Raw genomic sequence first — 21337 nt, forward strand, 5'->3', positions numbered from 1 at the left:
GCAGGAAGTCAATCAACATTGGATATGGCAAGTCTGAGTATTTCTTAGGGCGAGGGACTCCCCATACATTAGCCGGGCGTCCAAAAACCACTTCGTAAGGGCTAAGTCCCAAACGAGAGTGTACTGCACTTCTGGTGGATAGCAAGGCTAATAGCAAAGCATCAGGCCAATTGAGTCCTGTACTTGCTTGAACCTTTGCTAGTTTTAATTTTAAGGTTCCGTTGTAACATTCTACTAAACCCGCTGACTGTGGATGATTTGCCGCATGGAACTTTTGCTTGATACCAAGGCCAGCACAAACTTTTTGCATGACATGGCCAACAAATTCGCTCCCATTGTCACTCCAGACAATGCGCGGCAAACCAAACCTAGGGAAGAATTCTTTTAGTAAAATTTTAGCTGTGGATAAGGCTGTGTTATCTTTTAAAGGGTATGCTTCTATCCATCTTGAAAAGGCACATACTACCACCAGAACGTTTTTGAGGTTGTTGCATCGCTCCATATGAATATAATCGATCTGCAACACCTCAAATGGATGTGTTGGAGGAGCAAAGTGACCTGCTGGAGTTGGGGTTCCCTTTCCCGGGTTGTACATTAAACAAATAATACAATGTTTCACTACATTGTCTGCGCATTTTGGGATTTGTTCATTTTTCCACACTGGAGCCAGAAGTTTGCAAATACCTTTTGCACTTAAGTGGGCTGGACCATGCGCCATAGTAACCACTGGGAGTACATAAGCATCTGGTAACAGCCAACGTTGATGTTCAGATAATTCCACCCAACAACCCATCTCATCCAACATTCCTGTACTTTCTTTCCACTTGCTTAACTCCCTCTCTGAAGCCTCTTTCTGAATCGCTTTTATACTTTCCACTGTATCTTCATACATTCCTCTCTCTCTAATCCAATTCGCAGGACCTGCCACATACATTCGACTTGTAATATCTCTCGCTGTCTTTTTTGCTATTTCATCTGCAAATGCATTTCCTCGACCAACATCATCTGTAATCTTTTGTGTGCACTACACTTCACGATCGCTATTTGGGTGGGTAAGACAAGTGATTCAAAAAGATCAGTCACTAACTGACCATGTTGTATTTTGGTGGCATGTGAAGTGAGAAAACCCCTTTCCTTCCAGAGACGCCCAAAATTGAACGCTACACCAAAGGCATATTAGCTGTCAGTGTACACGTTCACTCTCTTCCCTTTTGACAATACACAGGCTCTTGTTAATGCTATCAATTCTGCTGCTTGCGCTGAATTGTGTCTAATGCGTGCTCTTTCCACAACTGTATGTAAAGTAGTTACAGCATAGGCTGAAACTGTATCTCCATTAGGCATTTTAAAACAAGAACCGTCTACCCATAGAGTTCCATCCGGATTCTCTAGCGGTGTGTCTTTCAAGTCAATTCTTCCTTTTGTCTCTTCCTCAGTACGGAAGAAACAATCATGTTGCTCTTCAACACTTTTCTCATCTGGAAGGGGCAACAAAGTAGCCGGATTTAGGGTATTACATTGTTTGATGTGTACGTGACTAGACAAAAGCGTCAGCTCGTATCCAGTTAGACGAGCGCTGGTAAGATGCTGCGTTTTCGTTCTGTTTAGTAAGGTATCCACTGCATGTGGTACCATGACAGTGAGAGTGTTATCCAACACCACTCCAGCAGACTGTCGAATAGAAATTGCTGCTGCTGCTGTCGCTTTGAGACAACTGGGCAATGCTTTAGCTACAGGATCTAACGTAGCCGAAAAATAGGCACATGGCCGCTGTTTGTTTCCAAATTGCTGTGTTAAAACTGACAATGCACAACCTTCTCTCTCGTGAACATAGAGCGTAAAAGGCTTGGTGTAATCAGGGGTGCCTAGTACAGGAGCAGAACACAGAGCGGTACGTAAATCAGTGAAACTCTTTTGGCACTCATCAGTCCAAGGAAGGGGCTGAGGCGTATCCTTTAAAGTGAGTGCCAGTAAAGGTTTGGCCAACAGAGAGAAGTTAGGGATCCACTGCCTACAGTAAGAAGTAATACCCAGAAAGGCACGTACCTCCCTTTGTGTGGATGGCACAGACATTTGCGTAATCGCCTGAATTCGTTCTGGTGTTAATCGTCGTCCCTTCTTTGATAGGAGAGGACCCAAGTAGGTAACCTCTCGACAGACATATTGTAGTTTGGAAGGTGAAACCTTATGATTCAGATTAAACAAATGGCGTAATAGTGCAACAGTGACATTTTTGCAAATATCTTCTGAATCAGCGGCGACTAACAAGTCGTCCATGTACTGTATAAGAGCAGCACCAGACGGCAAATGAAAAGTATCAAGATGACATTTTAAAGCTTGGCTGTAAATAGAGGGACTTTCACAATAGCCCTGAGGTGCGCGCTTAAACCGGAAGCTTCGGCCTCCAAGAGAGAAGCCAAAAATGTCCCTACTCTCTTCTGCAATGGGAATACTAAAGAAGGCATTCTTTAGATCGATAACAGAGAACCAAGTCGCTGTGGAAGGTATCATTGTCAACAGAGCAGTGATATCTGGAACAACAGGGAATTGTGGTTCAACAATTTTGTTTACCTCTCGCAGATCAATTACAAAACAATATACAGGTGGCTGAGAAGGATCAGTACGTTTAAGAACAGGAAGAATAGGACTATTGCATGTGTTACCTCTTGTTTCTTCAACCACACCCTTCTGAATTAAGTCATGAATGATTTCCAAAAGCGCTTTTTCACCTGCAGTAGAAATTCTATACTGCGGGATGCGCGGTAATTCAACATTAGGCTTGAGAGTGACAACATAAGGTGGAAACTCAAGACAACCCACATCGTTTGGACCCGTGGCCCAAAGCGCTGCTGGAAGAGAAAGCAATTCAGGTGGAAACTGATCTTTTGACAAATACATTGGAGAGATCAGTTTCTGTCCTAAAGTAAGATGTACACCAGAAGGAGAATTGAATTCTTTTCAATAGGTCTAGACCCAACAGATTCTCACCGCAACCATTCGTCAACAAAAGTGGAGCTTCCAAATCATAAGGACCAACTGAAATAGGCAAAGGGCAAGAAACTGGATTATGAACAGGGGAGCCAGAAAATCCTACAGAAACATTCGTTAAGCCAGACAAAGGTGCCCCAGGGAGTTTAGAATGAATGATAGAACTTCTCATTGCCCCAGTATCTAGAAGAAATGGCTCTGAAACACCCATTGTAGTGACGTTAACATAGGGTCCATTCTGATCTACTGGAATCGACACAACTCCCTTACTTTGTCCATGGCTGTCCTAGTTAGCATGAAGACTTTCATTCTCGCCTTCAATATAATGGTCTTCATTGTAATACTGTGTAGACCTAACATTTTGCTGATCAAAGTAGTTCACGGAATTGGGAGAAGGAAGGGCACGCTGTTCTTGAGTCAACACACCCCAAACTCTACCTCTGTTTGCTGACTGGAGGCCAGCATGACCTCGTGGGGCAGATACTGCTCACTTGCGTTGCAATAAAACTGGACAACTATTCTTAAAATGACCTTCCTCTCTACAATAGGCACATTGATTAGGTCCTAACAAAGGTCGCGGAATGTATGGCTCAGGTTTTTGATACAACCTCTGAAACTGCGGAGGCTGTTGAAATTGAGGCTGAGCATAACGTGGAGGATAAGCTTGTTGCAAGAGAACCTTCGTTTTTAATTCTTTCGTCTTTTTCTCTTGCTTTTCTTTTTCTTCTTTATCCCTGTTTTCATAATATTGCGCAGTAGCCAATATTGGGGCAGAAGAAGAAACAGCCCATTAACTTTCTGAATCTTTTAATTTGTGTGACAGCTCGGGGAGCAAATTAAATAAGAATTTGTCCACAAATAATCGCTGTCCACCTTCTGTAGCCATGTCTTGACCACTGTGATCAATAAAGGTCTCCTCGAAACGATAAAGAAATCAGAGACACTTTCATATTTCTTTTGTTTGCATGCTGCTAGTTTATCACAATTTACTCTCAATGCAGGCATCATAGTTTTCATCAATGTAATAATTTTACCAGGGAGCTCCGAGATCAAAGCGTCAGGCTTTGCACCACCCACTTGGTCTCTATCTGTGGAAGTTATAACATCCCAAGTAGCACCTAATTCCTGCGCGTGATCCTCTCTACGAATCTTAGCCCATATTGTCTGTGGGACTATATTTCCCATTAGCATATCAATATCAGCTAGGTTCATGATGCAAGCGTCAACTGTCTGTGATAATTATTTATAATAACCTGCAGGGTTTTTACGAGGATCCGTTAGAGTCTGTTTAAGGGCCAAGACTTCAGATCTCTTCCAAGGGACATGTACCCATATACGTTGGAAATGAGCAGGAATTAGTGGATTGGCACCTGCTGCTGCAACCTCTTCCTTCCATACTGGAGGAACCTCTCTCATAGGATAATTTTTCAGTGTCAGTTTAACTGACGGATCTGAATCAAGGAAAGCCTGAGAGGACAATAAGGATCTATGAGAAATAAGTGTCCTTACAGCTTTTTCAACCTTAGAACCCATAATAAGTCCTTTATCAAAATCGGTCTGAACCTCTAATAGATCTTGTGGGATCGGACTCAAACTCACATCTTTCCATTCTTTAATGAGAGTGTCGCACATTGTATTAAAAACATATCTTTGCGTAGGCGCGTTCCATTGTGAAAAAGTAGGCATAATATCGGGCACACTGTATTGAGGACCCTTTTTGATCCATTTACGTGCAAGAGACTGTCTTCGAGCAAAAGCCGGAGACACGTTTAAAGCTTCAAAGAAGGGAGATAGAATACCAGTGACTGTGTCTGTGAGACGCTTACGCACAGATGGAGAATTGGACATAAGAATTGGAGACAAAGTATTAGGAGAACTGACAAGAGGAGAACCGATAATTGCAGGAGGAGCAGAAGGCAAAGTAGATCTAAGATCAGGAGATGAGAGCAAAGAAGTTGAAGTTAACGGTAAAACCGGCAAAGGTGGTAATACTGGAGGAGGCAAATGCGGAAGAGCCGGAACCGGCGGAGGTACCGCTGGCGGCTGAACAGGCTATAACAGCTGAAGTGCATTGGCACTTTGTGCATAGGGTGGAGGCAACCTTAATAAGTGGGACATTAGGGGATCTTCTTCTGTATCTTTTTTATTATCAGAAGGAGAAACAGGAAACACCGGATAGCATTTATCTATCGCCATACGATGCTGTCTTTCTGAGATTTCAGTCGCCTTATCAATTTCATCGTTTTTAAACTGTTGAGCAGCCTGTATAATTGTCATACCCTGTGCTTTTCTATCTCGTTTTGCTTGTTTAATTTCTTTCTGTTTGGCTTCCTTACGCCAAAGGCGGAAAGAGTCAAACATTGCCGGCCTGGGCTTTTCTTTTGAATAAAACTGCTTCTAAATTGTCTAGCCCATCAGGATCAAAACTACCATTTTTTTGCCATTTTAAAACACCATCTTTCTTCGTGTATCGGGTCCATGCCTCGCTAAAGGCAATGGGGCCAATACCATGTTTCGAATAGAGCTCATATGTGGGAGTTCCAACCGAAGGAATCGGACAAGAGTCCTCAAGTCGGGAATCCCTATTACAACCAAAGCAACAAATTCTTCCAAACTTAGTCAGACCAGGCATCTCGTGATTTCACCTGACTGTTCACAAACTTCAAGGGGGGTAAAACTCAGTTTACGCAGTACAAATGCACTTACCCTCGGCTTCGGCTATTGCAATAGTCGAATCTAAGGACTATAAATACCAAGAAAACCAAAGAACAAAAAAAAAATTGTGGGCACGACCCACAAAGATACTTAACTAAGGACGTCTTCTCACACCAACAGAGGCCCGTCTATCATCTCGCCTTACCATACATCATCAAAGGAAGGGCCAAAGCAGGGCGGCAGTCAGGGCAGCCGTTATTAGTAGCCGTCAGGAAGGAGTAACCACGCTGCAAAAGACCTTCGGACCACTTTCGACATACAGGGGTCGCTTGAACCCTCCGGAATTTTCTTGCAGGATTCCTCACGACCTTTGGGCAGAACCGGTACCACTGACGCCGCCCCAACGTTGGGCGCCAGTTGAAGAACCAGAACCTTTTGGGCCTGGCAGCGCAGGGTACGCCCTAGTCTCCGGAGTTCTCCTGCTCAGCTACACAGAGACACGGGACACTCTGTCGGCGTTAGAAGATCAGATTTATTTAGCTGCAGCTAGTACAGTTATCCCAGAAGTACACAAGGTAGGTTCTCAGGAGACTGCCACTTCACTCTGTGGCGCACAAACTTATATACTATATAAGTAACATATACATTAACCAAACACACTCCCAGAACATACAAGAAAGAGCCAATAAGGAAAATTAGAAAACAGGACAGAACCAATAGGAGAGATTGGAAAACAAAAGTGTCAGATGACTCGAAGAAACCTCTCCTCCAACTATGTTTGTCACCCCTCCCTTAATCTAATTTATTAACGGATTCGTAACTAACTTGCAGGTGGCGAGATACGTTTGTGTGCGTTGGAGGACAGTTGTGAAACGAGAGAATGCTAGCAGAAGACAGTGAAGGCCAGACGATAAGATAAAATCAGGAAAGAATAGTGTGAATCAACAGATAGTTGAGACGGGGATTAAAAAACCAGACAGGGATTAGTGTACTCAGCCTGTCCTAACATCAGCTTTGCAAACAGAGGCAGAAAGCGTATTTCAACACCAGGCTGCAGAAAAAGCAGAATAGACTTTGTTCGCCGTGCTGCCTGAGTGATGGCAACACAAAATGGCGGTGGAGCACAAAATGGCGGATCGATTCGATCGCGATCAGAAATCGAAGTTCCTCAGAAACTACTACATTTGTTGCTTTTCCTACCCTTTAGCTTAGGTATTCCAACTTGCCTTCTCCTAGGCTTCCCAACAGGCTCCCCTCCATTCCCTTCCTTCTTCCAAGCATGCTATTGAATGCCTGATACCGACTCCACACGACTCGCATATGCACTCAAGTATGCCTGCTTGCCACTTCTCCCCTCCCCCCCCCCACAGGTCCTTCTGTGTGTGCCCTAATTTAACATTAGATCCCACCTATTCTCTAGGCCATTCAAGGCACACTCCCCCTCCAGTCCTCATCTGAGACACAGAGACTGGGGAGGAGCATCCAGCAGTAAGCCATGTCACAAGGCACCATCAGAAGATACACATTTAAAACAAATGTCTCTGTGATGGGAGCGTGCATCTTTCTCTATGTATTCTTTCTCTGTGGATATGACTTTTCTGTGTGTGTGTTGGTGTGTGTGTATTTGAGGTTCTGGACTTTTAAGAGTCCAGAGGTGTCAGGGAAACAACACCCGAAGACCCCTGAGTTCCTTCCTGTCTCGGTGCACAAATAAACAGAGACGCGGGTTTCTCGATGGTGGCGTCAGAGACCAAGATTTATTCACTGCAGGGACACAGAAGTCATAGGAACCACACAGAGGCAGAATCTACGAGACTGTTCAAATTGCATTAAGTGGGTTGTTCCTTAAATACACGAAAAATGTCTTTAGGCAACATTACACGAATATTTCTCATGCCCAACCCGGTATCCCAAACAAACAGTAAAAAAAGACATCAAACAATAATTAGTCGTAGGTTTTCGGTATTCGATCAGGTCCCCTTGTCAGTTTTCCATTCTTTGCCCGATCCTCCCCATCATAAAAATCGTAACCTCCCCATTGTAAAAGCCCAGAAGGAGAGGAGCAGAGCCAGGTGTAAAGGATTGAAAAGTAGGATAAGAGGTGTTTATGGATCATAAACGGGCATGGCTACCGTCTTCGGCCTTTCAGTCAGGACAACGGGCACGAGAACCAGTATAGCAGGACTGGCCTCAGGCAAGGGAGGCAGCTTGATTCTGCCTAGTCATGCAGCGTCAGCCTTTCTCGGGGCTCGAGCTTACGTATCCTTAACAAGGTGATTCTGCCGGGGTCATCGCCCGTTCATTGACTATGTGAGGGCAAGAAACAAAATGGATGCCGTAACTAAAATGGATGCCATGACTTAACAACAGAATGCCCTATTTCTCAGTGAATTCATGCTAGTTGCGCAGCGAAAACACTGTCATGCATATAATGGATCATTTACGGTTCATTGGTACCAAAATCGTGTCAGTACTACGATACCGAATACACGGGTTCGGATCGCTACAGAACCTCAGTGTGTCTGCAGGTGTAATTTTGTACAGGTTGTGTTGTTACAAACAATTGTAAAATTCTGATCCTTGCACAGTGGAGGTAATATTGACAGCTTGTGGGAATCCTTGGCATGATGCCCTTGACTCACCCATGCTGACCTTTACATAATTTCAGTGAGTGTAGGCAATGTGTGGGCATCAATGGGATAATGGCCATTGTCCACCACTGATAACATGCTGCCCCTTGCACTAAGTTAGTAATTCTTGCCACATTTTGGATGGCCATGTAATGTCAAGCATTGCCCACCTATGGAAACATGCTGGCCTTGGTAAACTGATGGAAATCTAGGCAACCAAGACATCATATGCGTTTTTCAACCCTGGCACAATGCTAGCCCTCACACAATGGTGGTAATTTGAGACTGTTGAATAGACTAATTTACCACCCTACATTATTTGTAATTAGATTTTGAAGAAATATGCACAAAGATGTCACAATTTACAGTCTATTCTCAGGTTGATGGAAACGGAGTACAATGGAGAAAAGATGGTTAATTTAGATATGATTAGATATTTAATGTAATATGTTACAAGACTACAACTAAACACATTTCTTTGCTTATTTCAAAACAATATTTATAAGAGGAGAAAACATTGAGTAAATCAAAAAGATTTTTGAAACAGGGAAACATAACATTCCAATTCACTTTTATATATTCTTGTTCTAAGCCCAGATAAATAAATACATTGAAATTTTAAGTTTGAAATAAATATGGCTGTTATGGAAAATATGAAAACATTATCAATTGTATGAATTAAGAGGAGAATACTGTCATGAATGGAGTGCACCTTTGGATAAATTTGGATATCTCACTACTTAAGCTAGAGGTTTAAAAACATCCTGGCCTGCGTGTCTCACTTCCACCTAGAGGTTTAAAAGCATCCTGTTGTGCCTACCTCCCTACCACCTGGATGTATGAAAGGGCTTCTTTTGACATGGGTAGGGCCAATTTTTCAAATTGAAAGTGCACTGGGTCCCTGCTAAACAAGCTTCCAGTGCTAGGTCTCCTTCCCTAAAACTGTACCACAATTAGCACAACTTCACCAACCCTATAAGTCCCTAGCAAATGGTACCCCTGGTACTTAGGGCATTGGAACATTGGGACTGAAGAGGGTGCACTAGGGCTGCGGCACAAGTTGTGCCACCCTTGGAACCCCTCACCAAGACCATAAAAACAGCCATTGCAGGCTGCATATCATGGTGCAGAGTCAACATGGCACACTGTGTGCCATGACCACACACACAGCATGAGGTATAGGTAAATCAACCATACTGCAGGCCTTAGAGACCTTAGGCAGGGTGCACTATATACCATATGTGGACATATCTGCATGAGCAGATCTTACCCTGCAATATCTGAGCCATTCTTGGATGTTGTAAGTGCACAGGGAAGCCACAGAGATGACATGAGCTGGACACTTGTGATTGCAAGTTTCCTTGCTCAATGATGGCTTCACTGTACCCTAAGATGTGTGGTACCAAACATCTTGTCTTAATAAATCCTCACTGATGTCAGTGTGGGATTTAAGAATAAATGCACATAGGAAACCCTTTAAAGGGTCCCCTGAAAACTACCAATCACTGGTGTGGTCTCTGAACAGTCTCAACCAGCCTGCCACCACCCTACATATTTCTGACTTCATGGGATGAGGTCCAGGGAACAAACCTGCTCTGGGTGGAGGCGCTTCACGCTTCCCCCAGGACAGGATGATCTTCCAAGGCAGGAAGCTTCAAAGGCAATGCTGCCTATGAAATGCGACCCAGGCAGCTCCAGCTAGTGAAGGATGCCAACCCCCCTTTCCTGCTCCACACTCGACAGGAAGACATGCAGAAAATTAGGAAAATTAGGAGGTGGGTCCCCATTCAGCCAGCACCACCTCTAAGGTGGGGCAGGCGATGTGGACCCCACTTCTAATTTCATTCTATCTTGGTCTGAGGGGAATCAGCCAATTAGGGTCAGGGCAGTGTCCCTTCCCCCAGAAAGTGGTCACTTACAGGGTGTAGATATCCTTAAGCTAGGTACCCCATTGGCTACTACATGTCTCCTCCATTAACACCCCTAAATGTAGTATTTCGGTGGCATCACTGGACTCTGAACTTATATTCAATGGACACAGAGGCGAAAAGGACAAAGAAGAGCTGCTGACTCATGGACTTGAGGACTGCTGCAGAACATTGGTGCCAAACCCTGCCTGTTGCCTTAAGGACACAACAATCGTTGTGTGCTGTCCCATCCTGCAACTGTGAGACCTCCAACAATCCCGGAGGTTGTAAAGTCTTCTACAAACTGCTAAAGAACTCATTGGAATGCAATTACCACTGTCCTGCAGCCCTGGGGCAGCAAACGACAGAATCCAGTTTTACTAACTTACTGCTCCCAGCGACTCTGATGCAGCACCCAAACCTGAAATATTACACCAGCTATGGAGGGTCAGATCTGTCTCCCCACCAAGTTTGGAGACACCAGGATCTACCATAGCCATGCCGCACCAATACCCAGGGTGCCAGGACCTCTGCAGCATTCACCAAGGCGAAAAGTTCAATACGGACTCCAACTACCCAGAAAGTAAGCATCCTTTGAGGGACATCAAGACCCCTGAGACCCACTTTGTTAGTGGTACAGCTGTCCCAGTCTCGTCTTTCCAAGCTGCCTGCTCCTGACCGTGGGGACATCCTGTCCCATGTCGCACGGTTGAATTATCTGCTTTGCTCCCAGCCGGCGTGGCCTGGGTATCAACAACCCAGCTGTGCTCTTGTGGTCCTGAGGCCCTTGGGGCCTGCTCCCTTGAACGGGACAACTCAGACTTACCATTAAGTCCCCTTGTGCAGTGTGCTTTCAGTTGGCCCCCTTCTTCATAGCGCACCAGCTACTAATGTCCTCAAGAACCTGCACCCTGCCAAATCCGGGATGCTCCCGATAATCCACTGGTGTAATATTGGGCCTTGCCTTCCTAATTACTTAAATCCCAAAGGTGAACCTTCAAATCTAACTGTATGATTTTATATGCATTTTCTTATTTCTTCCCATTGACTTCAATGGTGCATGATTGCACACAAACGTAATTTATATTGAGAAATTTGAAAATTCATCTTCTAAAATGTACTTAGTGTAGAATGAAGTTCTTGGTCTGAAAAATTGCATAAGAGTTGGTGTTATTTGTATAAATTGGTCTCGATTTACTCTTGAGTGTGTGTCTCATTTATTTCCTCTGTGAGTACAACAAATGCTTAACACTTCCCTCTGACACACCTAACTGCTCGCCCACACTACCACAAATAGAGCGTTAGAATTATCTACTTTTGCCCCTGTATACCAATGTGGGTCTCACTGGACGCGCTGCACAGTGTACTTTATTTTGGGTCCCTCTATAGAGAGACAGGTTTAAAAACATCCTGGGCCGCATATCTCACTTCCACCAAGAGGTTTGAAAACATCCTTGTCTCAATATATCACTACCACCTTCAGGTTTAAAACATCCTGGTCTGTATGTCTCACTACCACCCTGATGTTTAAAATACATCCTGGTCAGCTTGCCTCACTACCACCTTGAGGTTTAGAAACATCCTGGGCTGCATATCTCACTATGATGTAGAAGTTTAAAAACATTATTTTCTGCATGCAGCAAAGCTCTGGTTGGGCCTGGTGTATCCAATCTTGGTGGGGAGACAGATCTGACCCCCCCAGAGCTGATGTACCTTTTTGTGCCTGGCTGCTGCTTCAGAGTCGCAGGGGAGCAGCATTTAGGTAAACCTGACTCTGCGGGCTTGGGGCCTGCGGTCTGCAGGTGAGTGCTTGCTTTACCCCAAGGAAATTCTCTGGTAATTATCGAAGGGCTGGGGGTGCTCCGGGATTCCTGGAGTCCTCACAGCTGCAGGACGAGACAGCAAACCACGCTTGTCGAGTCCTGGACATAGCAGGCAGAGTTTTGTGCCAAAATTCTGCAGCAGGACTTCTGTTCTCGGGTCAGCATCTCTTCTTTGTCCGTATCTTCTTTGTGTCCATCGAATCTGAAGATAAGGGTGTAGGGAATGGGATACCACCTACATACTAACTTTAGGGGTCTTAAAGGGGGTGGCAGGTAGTAGCCCATAGGCTACCTACATTTAGAATGTCTCAACCCTTTAAGTTACCACTTCCTGTGGGAAGGAGCACTACCCTAGCCCTGATAGGTTACTTCCTGCCATCCCAAGATGAAGGAATTGGAAAAGCCAAGCCCACATCACCTGCCGCACCTTAGGGGTTGTGCTGGCTGAACATGGGCACACCACCTAAGTTGACTAATGTTCCCACCTGTCCTTCCACAAAACGTAGAGCAGGACAGGTGGATTGGCACCCTCCTCTAGCTGGAGCTGCCTGAGTTTCATTTCAAAGGCAGCATCACCTTTGAAGCTTCCCATCCTGGAAGGTTATCCTGGCCTGGGGAAGGTGTGAAGCAGCTCTGACCAGAGCAAGCTTTGTTTCTGGCCACTGAAAGTGCTGGTTCTGACCCCATAAGGTCAGAAACATGACTGGTGGTGGCAGGCTGGCTAAGGCTAGTCAGAGACCACACCAGTGCTTGGTAGATTTTCAAGGGACCCTCTAAGTTGTCTCCTGTGTTCTTTTATTAATAAATAAAACAGTGGTATCAGTACTTAAGATAAGATGTTTGGTACCAAACATCTTAGGGTACAGTGAAGCCAGCTGGGAAACACGGGATGACAAGTTTCCAGCCCATGAACCCTCTATATTCTCCCTGCGCACCTAGAATATCCAAGAATGGACTTAGATATTATACAGTCATATCTGCTCATGCAGATATGTCCACACATGGGACATGGTGCACCCTGCCTTAGGGCTGTAACGCCAATAGTAGGGGTGACTTGCGTATACCTCACCTAGTGGCTGTTTGCATGGCACACAGTCCCAATGCCCCAGGTACCAGGGTTACCCTTTACTAGGGACCTATAGGGTTTGCTGAAGTTGGGTCAATTGCGGTACATTTTTAGGGAAAGAAGACTGGTACTGGAAACGTGGTTGGCAGGGACCAGTACACCTGAGCCAAAATTGCATCGAAAACCAGCCACAAAGTGGGGGTACTGCAGGAGGAGCCCAGTTGTCTCAATACCACCTTGAGGTTTAAAAACATCCTGGTCTGTGTGTCTCTCAAGCACCTTAAATACAATTTTCTTATAATCTCCTCCTTTCCTGCCGCCTTCTACCACGTCAGTTCAATCACTGTTGGCGGCTCGCAATCTATCATCGTCAGCACCAAATCTCTGGATCACTTTCTTGACTTTCAACCCGATCTCTATGCCCACCCTGGCAGTCACCCTGCTCCCCAGTCTGGGCCAGTAAAGTCCCTTCTCACCAGCACACTGACAACTCGTCTTGCTCCTCTGGTCTTGACGCTGCAACTCTGTTGTGTCTTCACAACATTTCAAGCCCATCACTGCCTCTTTGTCTCACTTCATCGGTTATAGTTTGAGCTACAGAGGTCTCCACATTATTCTGTTTGATTCCAAAGTCTCCCTTTCATCTCTCGCTTCACCTTTCTACTGACTAAAGGCCTCTGCGGTGCTCCCTCTTTGCAGCTTGAAAACTGCCTTTTTGAACCCTCTGCTTTCAAAATACACCACACTATTTACAGAAAAGCTGTTCGGCAAATATGTCTTTGTTGGACAGTCAGGGCCAGAGCATGAGTCTGTGGCTGCCCTGCGGTGAAAGGTCCTAAACCCATAGAAACGCAAATTTGTTCACTTTTTAGTGTTCTACACAGGGAGAGCAGTGATCCCTGTAAAACTCCCCCCCCCCCCTCCAGTTGTGTGTGTGCTCCATTCTATTTGCAAACTCTGAGGAGAAGTAAAACAGATCACTTCCGGGCAAGAAGTATATAGTATATAGTATATACCTTGTCTGGTTCTCCTTTCATTTAGTAATTCAAGAGGTTATAATCTAATAAACCAAGCTGCTTTACACTCCTTCAAGACTTAGCCTGAAGGCTGCTCTTCATAGCTACCACTAGGATAGCTTTCAATAAAGGTTGTCTTTAAACCTATCATCAATAAGGGTTGTTTGGACAGGTGCAAGGTGCCCACTATGACTAGTGGATAGCATATGCCAGGCCAACTTCTAACACACATGACAACTGGCTTCCTGTAGGTTGACTAGTTTTGTAGTGTCGACAGCTGGCCTCTTAAAATATGTCCTCGTGTAGCTGTGGTCACTACCCGCTGTTCTTGGCATAATCTTTATTTCCCTAGATGATGCTGCTGAGTGCTGATCCACAACCCCAAGGATCTGCCGCCACCTCCTTTGGTGCTGCTGACTCTTCTCTACCAATTCCATTTTGCAACAGCTGCTGGTGCCCTGCTATAGTTCTTGTGGCGGTGACGTAGACACTGAAAACACAATGAGATGATGGACGTAGCACTGAAGCTTTTCAGACACTCTTCCCCTGTCACAGACCTGGATTGAATTCATCATTGTTTTTTAGCTCACTTCGCCACCTCAGTTCACACCCAGCTATATGCAAATCAGTCTTGACACTGTGCCTCGTAGGAACAGTCCAGCCCGAACTGCCAAGCCAGGTCTTCCCTGAACCGGAAACAAGCATCATGGGACCAGTTTCTGGGTAACACCCTTCATCAGCCAGGCTAGCTGGACTCCAGTGGCAAAATGAGCAAGGGACCCACATCTGGTCATACCCTGCTAACTTAGGGGGTACAAAGCAAACAAAAGATGATGATGGACGGAGCGGTGAAACTTTTCAGACACTCACCCCCAGTCACAGATCTGGGTTGAATCCACCATCATTCTTTAGCTCACTTAGCTACCTCAGTTCAGACCCAGCTATATGCAAATCAGTCTTGACTTTGTGCCTCATGGGAACAGTCCAGCCCAAACTGCCAAGCCAGTTCTTCCCTGAAGCAGAAGCAAGCATCCTGGGAATGTTTTTTGGGTAACACCAGACAGTCTAAAGCCATCAATCCAGATCCTTCACCAGGTTCACACAATTCTATTTATAGTGTCTGATGCTGGGGCACCGTGAAAAAGGGACCAAAAAAGAAGACGGCGGAATGAAGCATAAAGTGCAAAACAAGATCAAATGGCAGGTACTTTGAAAGGAGACATCATCGCATGGACTAGGGGGCAGATTACTAGCAAAGGTGCTCTTAGAAGGAAAAGCTGCCATAAAGTGCTCCGTGCATAGTCTTAAACCCCTCCAATAAAATCGATAAGTGAAATTCATAATAAAATGTAAATATGGTTGGAGCCCAGGAGATGTGCAAATAACAGGGGGCCAGGTGGACGAAGCTATTTAACATTCTAAAAGGATGAATCGTTATTTCTGCCAGAGAAGAAATGCTGAACATTAGTTTGGCATGTACAAAAGCCACTTGGGAATCGCAAAATGTTATTTCTACCCAATAGAAATAACATTTTTCAACACCCAAATATGAAATCGCAAAAAGGGATTCCCTATCTTGCGATTTCCAATGCACATGTACAAAGCATTTACTAAATACGACTTGGGCATTTAGGAAATGAAATTGCCATTGACTCCCAGTCAATGGTAACCATACGCAATTATAAAAGCACCACAAACTGATTTTCTTAAAGTGCATGTTTGCTCTTTATATGTGCGAGTTTTTGGTGATTTAGAGCAAACGTTTTTCGCTGTCACCTTATGGGAAACTTGAAAGGAGAGTGCACAACTGTTGTAGAAAAACCCCTCACCCACCTACCTAGTAGGTGGCATGCTTCCTCATTGGGGCCCAACTGGATTGCCTAGTACAATCCAGCTGTGCTACGACGCTTGAACTACAGCGGAGCAGGATTTTTGAAGTTGAGCAGAAAGTGACGTGCTATGTGAGGTGTAGCTATAGGTTAAAAATGTCTCTGAGGAATGCCCTTTGGAAAAAGTTTTATTAGAAGGGTCCCAGGACAAGTGTTAAAAATTATTCGGGATCTCTAAATAGGAATATTATTTTCCTTGGTATCCCTTGTGCATAAGGTCTACTAGTTTCAGCCTACTGAATGGATCTGGAGGCTTTCGTCAGGACCGAAAAAATGGTGACTGGCCGCAAAAACATGAACAAGGCCAGGTGAAGTGTGAATATCAGCACACACCCTAAAGTGTGCTGTGAGTGTAGTGGTAGTTTACTCACAGTATCTCCGTTTGAGAGTACTTGGGTATCGGTATCAGTACCTAGGACGTCGATCGGGTCCGCTTGGTAAGGCTTACCAAGCGGACCCGATCGACGTCCTAGGTACTCCGGACCTATTTTTCCCTGACAAACGGTCAAGAGGGGAATTTACACGTCGATCGGATACCAGAGGCATAACCACCTCGATACCCAGCAACCAGAACAGCAGCAACCATGCAAAGGAACTTTTCATCATCATCAGGGAATTCTCACCCCAATGGCGGAAACACAAAAGACCTCAGGGATGCCCTTTCAAACTACTTCCACGATAAGATAGCAGACATCTACAGCAATTTCGACCCTCAACCTACGGAGTTCACTCCACCCATGACCGTGCCGAAATCCAGCACAACCACCTCACTGACTGGACACCCCTCAACACCGAGACCACGACGACCATCATGACCTCCATATACCCTGGTGCCCCGAAGGACCCCTGCCCACAACACACATTCAACCAAGGATGAAAGAAGATCTGATCACATACATCCTCAACTTGTCCATCAGCTCTGACACCTTCCTGGAAACCAGGAAACATGCAGAAGTAAGACCACTACTAAAGAATCCCACCACAGACCCCAACAACCTCAGGAACTACTGCCCCATCTCTCTCCTCCCATTCCCGGCGAACGTCCTTGAGAAAGTCATCAACAACCAGCTCACAAATCACCTTGACAGAAACAACCTGCTGGACGCCTCCCAATCAGGTTTCAGCTCAAACCACAGCACCGAAGCAGCCCTCATAGCCTCCACAGAGGACGTCAGGACCATCCTCAACCATGAAGAATCAGCTGCCCTCATCCTCCTCCACCTATCTACAGCCTTCAACACTGCATCCCATCTCATCCTGATCAATAGACTACATCACATTGGCATCAGCGTTAACGCACTTCCACTCATCACTTCTATGCTGAAAGGGCGCACTCAAAGAATACGCCTCCCACCGTTCGCCTCTGAACACAAAATCACTATTTGAGGCGTCCCCCAAAACTGCTCGCTCAGCCCCACCCTCTTCAACATCTACATGAATCCAATGGCCAAAAGACTGAACATCATCTCATACACCGATGACACCCAACCCATCCTCTCTCTCACCGAAGACACCTCCACCACCAGAGCAAACTTCCAGAATGCTATGAACAATGTACCGGACTGGATGAAGTCCATCTGCCTAAAATTGAACACGGACTAGATGAAGAGGTCATCTTTCAGCGGAACCCCTCCGGGACTACTCCTGGTCCTCAGATCGGCACCAACCTTCACCACCCACATCAGGAACCTCTTCATCATATTGGACAGAGATCTCTCAATGCGGCACCAGGTGAATGTAGTCACCTCCACAAGTTTCCACATCCTCCGAATGCTCCATGAGATCTACTGGTGGATACCACTGAGCACCAGTAAAACAGTCGGTATCACATTAGGACAACTGCCCGATAATGAAGCATGACACCTCCTTGGGTGTGTGAGGGCAACAGAGGACAACAAGCGTTTGATCCACTCTATTGGTGGGTCACACTTACCTAGGATGTCTCCTCCTTTTTCTTTCTTCTTTTTTCTTTTTGAACGGGTGACTATTTGCACCCTTATGCGTGGGTGACCTTTTGCACCCCGTTAAAGGAACAGTGTGCTAATGTGATAACGAATGTAGGAATTAGGAGCATGGACACTGGACCTTGAATAGCTCCTTGGCCCCCCTCTCTTTTTGTGATTAATTATGTACGGAAGTGTAGCCGAGGGCCATTATTATGTCTTTCTTTCCTCTCCATGGGCACACGAGACATTGTCACATTGACTTGGGGCCTAGGTTTTGGATTCCGCATTGGTATCTTACCCTGTGGCATTCCGGAATATGGATTCTATTTATATAAATCCCCCCTCCCCCATTGTTTTGTTTTGAATATGAGATTGAGGAAGCAGCAATCTTGAAGGGAATGTAAGGGTCATTTACCTTTCTACGTCCCTCTAGCTCCCATCCCATGGTTTTATTTTGGCAGGACTTGGTGTGTCAATAAGAAACAAGCAGGAACAGGCACCAGCAATACAGACCTTCTTCTTACTGCGTTCAGTACGGGGTTATTCCCGAAACCATAAAGTGGGATTTATGTCCATGCGACTGGGAACTTAGCGCGAGTGAGCTTGGCAATGGTTTGTCGGCATTTTAACTTGGTGGTCATTGTCAACATTGCGGTATAATCACCCACTTGAGCATGCTTTCAACCTTTAGCCTATGTGCATATACCGGGGAGTTTCTTTCCCTAGTAACGCACATGCGCTGTTTAACCCTGCTTCCGCGCATGCACGCTCTATGAGAATATGTGAGGACAACCCAGAATTGGTTACCGCCCACACCTGACCTCATTCCTTTATCAGCATTGCGTCTTGCCACCATTCTTTTACTACCGGCAGATGCAAGGAGAGGGTAGGTGTAGAGGAGGCAGTAACCCGGTGAAATTGTAAGTAGGCTTCTTTGGCAGGGATTGGGATATGGCGAGCGATTTGCTCCTCACAGTCTGTGCCGCATATCTGTTCCTGCATTGTTTCTTCAATGTTCCTGTTTATTTCCCTTACTTTTACAGCTCTGTAATGTGCGGGTGTCTCTTGCTCTCGCCGGTGGGGTCAACTCCAATTCCTGGCGAAGTGAGTACATTCCAAGAACTCATTACCTCACGGTACCGTTAAAGGGTGGTAGAACATTCGTATCTGTTTATCAGCTGCCGAGATCTTTGGACATAATTCCCCCCTGGGACAAATGGAGGGTCACGTGTGCCACTAATAATATAATGACCAAATTACATGGTGTGTTTGTGATCCCCCACTGAGTCAGGGCCCCTTGAGTATACTTATATGTCTCGTGAGCCTGTTCCTTTTTTACTGTTTGATATAATTGATGCGCACGCAGATGTGGCACATCACGAGGCGTCAAGTCATCACAATCATGCTCTTATCTGTCTTTTATTTTGTTTCTGTTTCCTAGGTATTCTTCAGGTGTGGTTTCTCATCATGCAGCTGTAACCATATCATAGGTATATGGGTTACTGCCCCGCCCTGTTTGGTTTAGAGGGTTTAGTAATTTTTCAATCACATGCACTTTATATGTCATTGCTCTGGTCCTGACGAAGCGCCAACGACCCTTATGGTGACGCAGGAGCAAAACATGTTGACCTATGACCTTTTGACACCCGGGCAGAGTGTGCCTTAGGGGCAATTATTTTATTCAGCAGTTTTTCTGCCAAGGGTTTACAATTTATACATTCGCTACATGTTTACCCTTTATTAACTTTTTCACTATCTTGCACACATCCTTATCACCCTCATTGGACCCACACACCCACATGCACCATCCGGCAGGCCTCTAAAAGATCTCCGGTAAAGAGACCCTTCGGGGGACCCATAGGGAATTGCAGCGCCGGCCCTATGAGGAGCAACTGCCCGATGATGAAGCATGACACCTCCTTGGGTGTGTGAGGGCAACAGAGGACAACAAGCGTTTGATCCACTCTATTGGTGGGTCACACTTACCTAGGATGTCTCCTCTTTTTTCTTTCCTCTTTTTTCTTTTTGAACGGGTGACTATTTGCACCCTTATGCGTGTGTGACTTTTTGCACCCCATTACAGGAACAGTGTCCTAATGTGATAACGAATGTAGGAATTAGGAGCATGGACACTGGACCTTGAATAGCTCCTTGGCCCCCCCTCTCTTTTAACTAGTAAAACAGTGACACAGGCCCTCATCACCAGCCAACTGGACTAGGGCAATGCATTTTATGCTGGAATTGCACACCAACTACTGACACAACTTTAGGCCAGCCAAAACACAAAAGCAAAGACTCATACTGGATTTCCCCCAAATGGTCTAGCATAACCCCCAACACAGAGACCTCCACTAGCTCCCAATCAAGAAAAGATGTGACTTCAAACTACTCACCCACGTGATCAATGCCCTCTATAACATAAGACCAGCCTAAATCAACCACCGACTGACCTTTCACCAGCCCATCAAACAACTCTGTGCAGCCCATCTAGCCCTTGCACACGTCCCACGCATTTGTCAAGCCCCAGGAGGGGGTCAATCCTTCTCCTACCTCTCTGCCAAGTCCTAGAATGACCTGTCCTCCAACTCTAGACCTCCACTACCCTCAAGGACTTCAGAAGAGCACTCAAGACTAGGCTGTTGCACCAACCGGCCCATCCTCCGCTCTGCTCCTGGATACCTACCAGGTTGATAAGCAATGCCATATAAATTCAAATTGATTCATTGCCTGCATTATTATAATCATATGAACTATTTCTTTTTTACTGTTTTAATGTATTATATGTGTGTGCTTGTGTGGTTTGTTTTTATGAGTCGCATAAAGTTAATTGACTTTAATTAAAATACTGGAAGGCCACCTGTCCAGTATATACCCAATACTACTCTCACACAGAAACCATTACACTACGGTACTAAGGTGTGTGTGGCACTAGGCAGGATGACTCTTCACCAGTTCTGGTCAGGGAGCAGGGTAGTGTTGTTTCTCTGTAGATATGGGGCTTTCCTGCTTTCGTCCTCTCATATTGTCGTCTAATTTCCAAGGAAAAACACTGCCAATTTATTGTTGTTTTAAGAGTCTGCAAAAAGCCTGAACATGATACGAAAGAGGGATTTAAATAAAATGATAAGTGTTCATTTGCAACATGACTTTTCTGCCTCAGGGATTGTTAACACAGCTCCAGAACACATTTAAATGGGCTTTCTATTCATATTTGCTGCTTGAAGTATGTACCGATAAGGGCTAAAAACATCACCTTTAGGTGATTTTGCCTATTTTTGTGCCAGCCGAGACTTCAGAATACCAGTGGTGCCGTAGGAAACCAGTCAGGTGGCAACCCTATCCTCTCACGCAAAACAGCGCAGCATTTTGTGTGATGACCTGTGTTGCTGGAGGTTTCATTCCATGGAGACAGCAACA

This window comes from Triturus cristatus, chromosome 11, assembly GCF_964204655.1.
Source record: "Triturus cristatus chromosome 11, aTriCri1.1, whole genome shotgun sequence".
NCBI classification, from domain to species: domain Eukaryota; kingdom Metazoa; phylum Chordata; class Amphibia; order Caudata; family Salamandridae; genus Triturus; species Triturus cristatus.